The sequence below is a fragment of the Emys orbicularis genome, chromosome 12 (assembly GCF_028017835.1).
Source record: "Emys orbicularis isolate rEmyOrb1 chromosome 12, rEmyOrb1.hap1, whole genome shotgun sequence".
In the NCBI taxonomy this organism is placed as follows: domain Eukaryota; kingdom Metazoa; phylum Chordata; order Testudines; family Emydidae; genus Emys; species Emys orbicularis.
Window position 1 is genome coordinate 34,243,897 of NC_088694.1, and position 7,573 is coordinate 34,251,469.

The 7,573-nt window shown below is 46.5% G+C and overlaps 1 pseudogene; it reads right to left on the reverse strand.

Moving 5' to 3' along the window:
* On the reverse strand, nt 1-3,668 carry LOC135886043 (olfactory receptor 5V1-like; annotated as a pseudogene).
* Between the last annotated feature and the right edge of the window lie 3,905 nt (nt 3,669-7,573).

A 7,573-nucleotide genomic window follows, 5' to 3' on the forward strand; every position in this document is an offset into this window, starting at 1 on the left:
TTACCCAAGGGATTTGCAGGCAAAATTTCCATCGCATTTGATGGGAACTGCACATCCAAATGCCTTTGGTGGCTCTGAAAATCTCATTTCAAGGCTGACCAGGGCCCCAGTGAAGGTCACCACAGAGTCTGCAGAGGCGCCCAAAATGCCTATTTCCTGACATTTATGACCCATCACTCTCCTCAAAATCCCTTTCAGTTCCACATTCCACATGCTCTAGGTAACGGGGCTCAGCATGGGAGTGAAGACTCCATACAGCATGGCCACCAGCCGGTCCTGATACAGCGAGCGGCTGGACGAGCAGCGTATGTAGCTGAAGACAGTGGTGCTGTAGAACTGATGTACCACCATGAGGTGCGAGGTGCAAGTGGAGAAGGCCTTGTGTTTGCCCTCGGCTGACTGGATGGTCCAGAGGGTTTGGATGTAGGAGAGCAGGGTGACCAGAAAGGCGCCCACATCGAATATCCCCCCTACGACGAGGGCCACCATCTCCCTGAGGTACATGGAAGTGCAGGATGAAGCCAGCACTGGAGGAATGTCACAGTAATATTGGTTGACTTCGTTGGAGTGGCAGAAAGGCAGGGTGAAGGTAGGCACTGTGTGCAGGAGGGAGTTGAGGAATCTGGTGACCCATGTTCCCGGCTGTCATCAGAATGCAGAGTCTCTTGTTCCTAATGACCACATACCTCAGAGGGTTACACACTGCCACGTACAAGTCGTAGGCCATCACCGCCAGAAGGAAAACCTCCCTCCCTGCTACAGCCACCAGGAAGTTGACCTGCAACATACAGCCAGTGAAGGAAATTATGTTGCTCTCTGACAAGAGGTTTTCCAGCATCTTGGCCATGGTAGCAGTGGGGCAGCAGATGTCTAACCAGGAGAAGTTGCAGAGGAAGAAGTCCAGTGGGTTGTGCAGCTTAGCCTTGGTCCCTATGGCTAGGATGTTGAGGCCATTGCCATTGCCAGGTACATCGACAGAAAGGCACCAAAAAGAGAGAAACAAATGGCTGGGCGATTGGAAAGTCCCATAAGGACGAATTTGGCCACGATTGTCCAATTAGCCATTTCTCTGCTTGAAGAGGAGCTCTCCTGCAAGGGGGTAAATGAAAGCTATTTCATTATGGGAAACTCGGTGCATGGGAATGACGGATGGTCTTTGTGTTAAGGCAAAGGAGTGGGAGATGGAAGATCTAGGTTCTCTTCCACAGGCATGTCTCCACCTGTCTCCCCCCAATAATAAACATTCTCAGATTGATCCATTTTGGGTGGCTTTTTTGAACCAAATTGAAACTCAGTTAGACATTAAACACTCCCCTCCTTGGCTGCTTTAGTGGTTCATGGGCATTGTAGTGTGGGTGCCTCATGCTCTCATTTTCCTTTCTGAGCTGGACCCTCTGGCTTGATTACATCTCATCTGATCTACTGCAATGAAGGCACAAACAGGGGAATCTCAACTAGGCATAGAGAGGTTATTTGACTCTGTATTTGGAACTGGTGTTTCCACTGCTGGAATCCTGTGTCCAGTTCTGGTGTCCACAATTCATGAAGGATGTTGATAAATTGGGAAGGGGTCAAAGAAGAGACGCAAGAATGACCAAAGGATTAGAAAACCTGCCTTAGTGATAGACTCAAAAAGCTCAATCTATTTAGCTTAACAAAGAGATAGTTAATGGGTGATTGGATCGCAGTCTATAAGAACCTACACTGGGAACAAATATTTGATAATGGTGTTAGACCCGCAGCAGGGTTCTCCATACAGGATGGGGGAGCAGGCAGGTACCAGACACAGTATTGGTATATAATAGTCTAAGTACTCTTTATTGCTTACAAAATAAACCTCATTCACTCCACATTCATACACCAAACATACTACACCAGAGTCCGCAGATCAGAATGAAGTCCCAATGGCTAGTCGAGGTTTGGTCAGATCAGATCAGATCAGATGAGATGAGATGTGGGGAGCCGGTGGAAAGACCACATCTATATCTAAACAGGGCTCTGGGGTTGCTGAAAGACTCCAAATTGCAAATGTGTGAAGCCTCCATTTATTATCCACTTTGTGACGCCATTAGTCTTTTGTCTCTGTTGTTTGGGCCTTTCACCCACAACTCAGTTCCAGGCAGGCCACCATGATCCAAGGCATGCCATTTCCTCCAATTCTTACACATTTTTTTTATAGCAGTCCAGCTGGTGTTGTTTCTTTAACTGCTGATTCTTCATATATTTCCCAGGGACATAACAAAGTTGTTTTGTACAAATAGTCCTTGACCACTTGAAATCTTAAGTTCTTGCTTCAGTTGCCAACATGCAATGCACATACATATGTCGAATACACTCCATCCACACTAGGCCCTGATGGCCTATAACACATTATGTGGATATATGGATATATGGATATCTATATATATAGAGAGAGATATAGATATAGATATAGATATACACATGGGTGTAACACCCTGGCACCCCAATATTCACCACCGTCATGTAATTAGGATATGTTTTGCACAAAGTATGCCTTGTAAGGTATCATTCTAAAAGTGTTGATCTGCTAGACATTAATATCTCATTGGACTGTATGTGTTATCATCATATGTGAAGTTATGAAGTTTGGCTATGTATGTGTTACTGAAACACGTTGTGAGGTTGAAAACACCCACAAGCAGACTTTCAGGTACAACAGTGTAGAAGGGTTTGGCCGCATTCATCCCTCTCCAGGGCGGTGGGGAACCAGACCGCCTCGCTATGTCCATCGGGTTATTTCGGGGAACTAGCCTGGGCACAGGGTTTCACACCACGGCAATGGTAGAGACCAACAAACAGCTCTATTCTGCAGACCCAGGACCTAGTTCAGGGCGGGGCAGTCAAGAGTCTTTGGCTCAGGCCCTTAGGCAGGGGCTGAGCAAACAGTTTAACACAGGCCCTAGCCCTGGGTCAGGGAGGGACAGTAGAGAGTCTATGCTTAGGTCCTTATGCGGGGGCTGAGCAACCAAATGAGTTCAGGAGGCCTAGGCCCTGGCTTCAAAGGCCCTGGGAGAGGGGGAGACTGTGACCCGCATGTTGGGTGGCAGGAGGGAAGCAGGCCCACCCACTCCGCTGTGTCCCAGCCCGGGGCCCTAGCAGCGGTAGACGACCTGCTGCTCTGTCAGTGGGGATCCTGGCCGCGACACACTGAGGGTATGTCTACACCCAGCCGCTAGTTCGGTGGCTGGGAATCGAAGTTCTGGGTTCGATTTATCGCGTCTGGTCTGGACGCGATATATCGATCCCGGAAGCGCTCGCCGTCGACTGGGGTACTCCAGCTCAGCGAGAGGAGTACCGCGGAGTCGACGGGGAGCCTGCCTGCCGCGTGTGGACCGCGTCTGAACCGCGGTAAGTTCGAACTAAGGTATGTCGACTTCAGCTATGTTATTCACGTAGCTGAAGTTGCGTACCTTAGTTCGAATTTGGGAGTTAGTGTAGACCAGGCCTGACATCGGCTCTGGGTGTGCTGCAGCCAGACTAGGGTCGGCTGCCCCCGGGCTGCTTCCTACCTCCCCCTCTAGAGGTACCTGCGTCTGGATGGTCTCCTCCATGGAATCAAGCACCATGGGCTCCTCAGGGTACTCGGTGAGTGGTAGGCTCGGCAGCTTCTCTGGGTAGCTTGCCACAGGCAGGATTAACAGCTTCATAGATTCTAGGACTGATTCATAGATTCATAGATTCATAGATTCTAGGACTGGAAGGGACCTCGAGAGGTCATCGAGTCCAGTCCCCTGCCCGCATGGCAGGACCAAATACTGTCTAGACCATCCCTGATAGACATTTATCTAACCTACTCTTAAATATCTCCAGAGATGGAGATTCCACAACCTCCCTAGGCAATTTATTCCAGTGTTTAACCACCCTGACAGTTAGGAAATTTTTCCTAATGTCCAACCTAGACCTCCCTTGCTGCAGTTTAAGCCCATTGCTTCTTGTTCTATCCTTAGAGGCTAAGGTGAACAAGTTTTCTCCCTCCTCCTTATGACACCCTTTTAGATACCTGAAAACTGCTATCATGTCCCCTCTCAGTCTTCTCTTTTTCAAACTAAACAAACCCAATTCTTTCAGCCTTCCTTCATAGGTCATGTTCTCAAGACCTTTAATCATTCTTGTTGCTCTTCTCTGGACCCTTTCCAATTTCTCCACATCTTTCTTGAAATGCGGTGCCCAGAACTGGACACAATATTCCAGTTGAGGCCTAACCAGCGCAGAGTAAAGCGGAAGAATGACTTCTCGTGTCTTGCTCACAACACACCTGTTAATACATCCCAGAATCATGTTTGCTTTTTTTGCAACAGCATCACACTGTTGACTCATATTTAGCTTGTGGTCCACTATAACCCCTAGATCCCTTTCTGCCGTACTCCTTCCTAGACAGTCTCTTCCCATTCTGTATGTGTGAAACTGATTTTTTTCTTCCTAAGTGGAGCACTTTGCATTTGTCTTTGTTAAACTTCATCCTGTTTAACTCAGACCATTTCTCCAATTTGTCCAGATCATTTTGAATTATGACCCTGTCCTCCAAAGCAGTTGCAATCCCTCCCAGTTTGGTATCATCCGCAAACTTAATAAGCGTACTTTCTATGCCAATATCTAAGTCATTAATGAAGATATTGAACAGAGCCGGTCCCAAAACAGACCCCTGCGGAACCCCACTCGTTATGCCTTTCCAGCAGGATTGGGAACCATTAATAACAACTCTCTGAGTACGGTTATCCAGCCAGTTATGCACCCACCTTATAGTAGCCCCATCTAAATTGTATTTGCCTAGTTTATCAATAAGAATATCATGCGAGACCGTATCAAATGCCTTACTAAAGTCTAGGTATACCACATCCACAGCTTCTCCATTATCCACAAGACTCGTTATCCTATCGAAGAAAGCTATCAGATTGGTTTGACATGATTTGTTCTTTACAAATCCATGCTGGCTGTTCCCTATCACCTTACCACCTTCCAAGTGTTTGCAGATGATTTCCTTAATTACTTGCTCCATTATCTTCCCTGGCACAGAAGTTAAACTAACTGGTCTGTAGTTTCCTGGGTTGTTTTTATTTCCCTTTTTATAGATGGGCACTATATTTGCCCTTTTCCAGTCTTCTGGAATCTCTCCCGTCTCCCATGATTTTCCAAAGATAATAGCTAGAGGCTCAGATACCTCCTCTATTAGCTCCTTGAGTATTCTAGGATGCATTTCATCAGGCCCTGGTGACTTGCAGGCATCTAACTTTTCTAAGTGATTTTTAACTTGTTCTTTTTTTATTTTATCTTCTAAACCTACCCCCTTCCCATTAGCATTCACTATGTTAGGCATTCCTTCAGACTTCTCGGTGAAGACCGAAACAAAGAAGTCATTAAGCATCTCTGCCATTTCCAAGTTTCCTGTTACTGTTTCTCCCTCTTCACTAAGCAGTGGGCCTACCCTGTCTTTGGTCTTCCTCTTGCTTCTAATGTATTGATAAAAAGTCTTCTTGTTTCCCTTTATTCCTGTAGCTAGTTTGAGCTCATTTTGTGCCTTTGCCTTTCTAATCTTGCCCCTGTATTCCTGTGTTGTTTGCCTATATTCATCCTTTGTAATCTGTCTTAGTTTCCATTTTTTATATGACTCCTTTTTATTTTTTCCCCAGGGTCTGGTTGGCAACAGGCGTTGGCTGGTCTGGCCAGTCCTCGGGTCGGTCGGAAACTGCAGGAGTCTCCCAACTGGGAACTAGGCCACAGGCGTCTGGCTTCTCCAGCGGCCGGGCCTCTAGTGAGCTCTGGGGTTGGGCTTTTGTACTTCCTGTCCTGCGCCCTGACCTCTGGGAGTCAGGCGCAAGCTCCACTGGCTCCGCCCACTTTGGCGTCCAGAGGGGCTCGTCCCTCTCTGGGGCGGTGGGGAACCAGACCGCCTTGTTACAAACAGTAAAAAGGCCAAACAATGTTAATGGATTAAGAAATGCACACAAGCACAAGGATTACCCCAGGAACTGTGTACAATAGAAACCTCTCAGAGAAAGCACTACACAATGGGAACTGTTTGACCCAGGTCACAGCAAAAGAGCTTTCCAGAAAGTGGGAAGAAGATATAAAAGGGGAGAAATGACATCATGATGGTACCTCACTCTCCCTACAACACCACACCTGGAAACACCTGAGGAATAAAGACTGAACGGGAGGGAAGTGATGGTCCCAGGCTAAGGGATTCCTAGCCTGTGTTTGAAATTCTGGGAAACCCAAGCTGCAAAACCAAGATAGCTTGTGTCTTAAGAGTCTGCCAGCCAGTTTATCACTCAGGGTGAGAATTTGCTATTTCATATCCTACCTATCTAGTATGTTACTGGGGGCATAAAGCTGTTGCATATCTTCCTCCACATTGAGGGAGGGGGTGAATTTCATGAACGTATGCTGTACAGTTCTCTGTGCAGTGTAAGAGGGTATAATGTTGGGTTTACACAATGTGTGCCTTAGGAGTTGGGAGGTGCCTTAGCTGAGCCTTCCCATGCAGAGCTGATTTCAGCATCTGTGTGTAGCTGCAGTTGGGTGTGTCCCTATCTGTATGTGTGCTGGAGGGGGCTTGAGGGCCCGTCACAGCAATACAGTGTAAAGGGAGCCCAGGTTGGTGAGTCAGGAGGGTTCAGTGGTACCCCAGTTCCAGGTGGCACCCTGGGGGGAACCCGTGAGAATGGGTTCTTCAATCTAGCAGAGAAACAGCTAACAAGATCCAATGGCTGAAAACTTAGCTGAACAAAGTCAGAATGGAAATAAGGTGTACGTTTTTAACAGTGAGGGTAAACCACCATTGGAACAAGTTATCAAGGGTTGTGGTGGATACTCCATCACTGACACTTTAAAATCAAGATTGGGATTTTTGTTAAAAGATCTGCTCTAATTCAAATAGGAATTACTTGGGGGAAGTTTTATGGCCTGCGTTATGCAGAAGGCCAGATTAGATGACCACAGTGGTCCCTTCTGGCCTAGGAATCTATGTATTTTTTAATGGTTCAACCAGAAGGGAGTCCTCATTGCATCATGGGAGATGTAGTCCAACCCAGGAGCCCAGCCCATAGAGGAGAATGAAGGAGCGAGGCATCTAAACTACAGCTCCCATGAATTGTCATGGCAGCTCAGTTGGATGCTCGTTGATGGCCAACAGCCGTGAAATAAAATGCTTTGAATGGGTTTGACAAACTGACATTTTCATTTTAAATCCTCCTGATCCAGAACAAAATATTTCGTTCCAATTCTCCCTCAGGAAAAAAAAAACCTGAAAATGTTTGGCTGAAATTCCTGTGGAAAATGTTGATTCAGCCAGAACTTCATTTCCTGTTGAAAAAGCATTATGATGGACAATTCCCAAGCAGCTCACTCTATTTGCTACTCTCCTCCAGTCATATAGTAGAATATCTTGTTTTCATCATAGAGTCGACTATGTATTTTGTTTGCAGCTCAGCCACTTATCAGATATCTTCACCCTTCCTAATGCACATCTTTGATTGACTTCTCTCCCTGGCAGCTTCCTCTCCATTCCTAATTTAAATAATATCCCTCTAGATTTTGTTTTAAAAACTCCTAA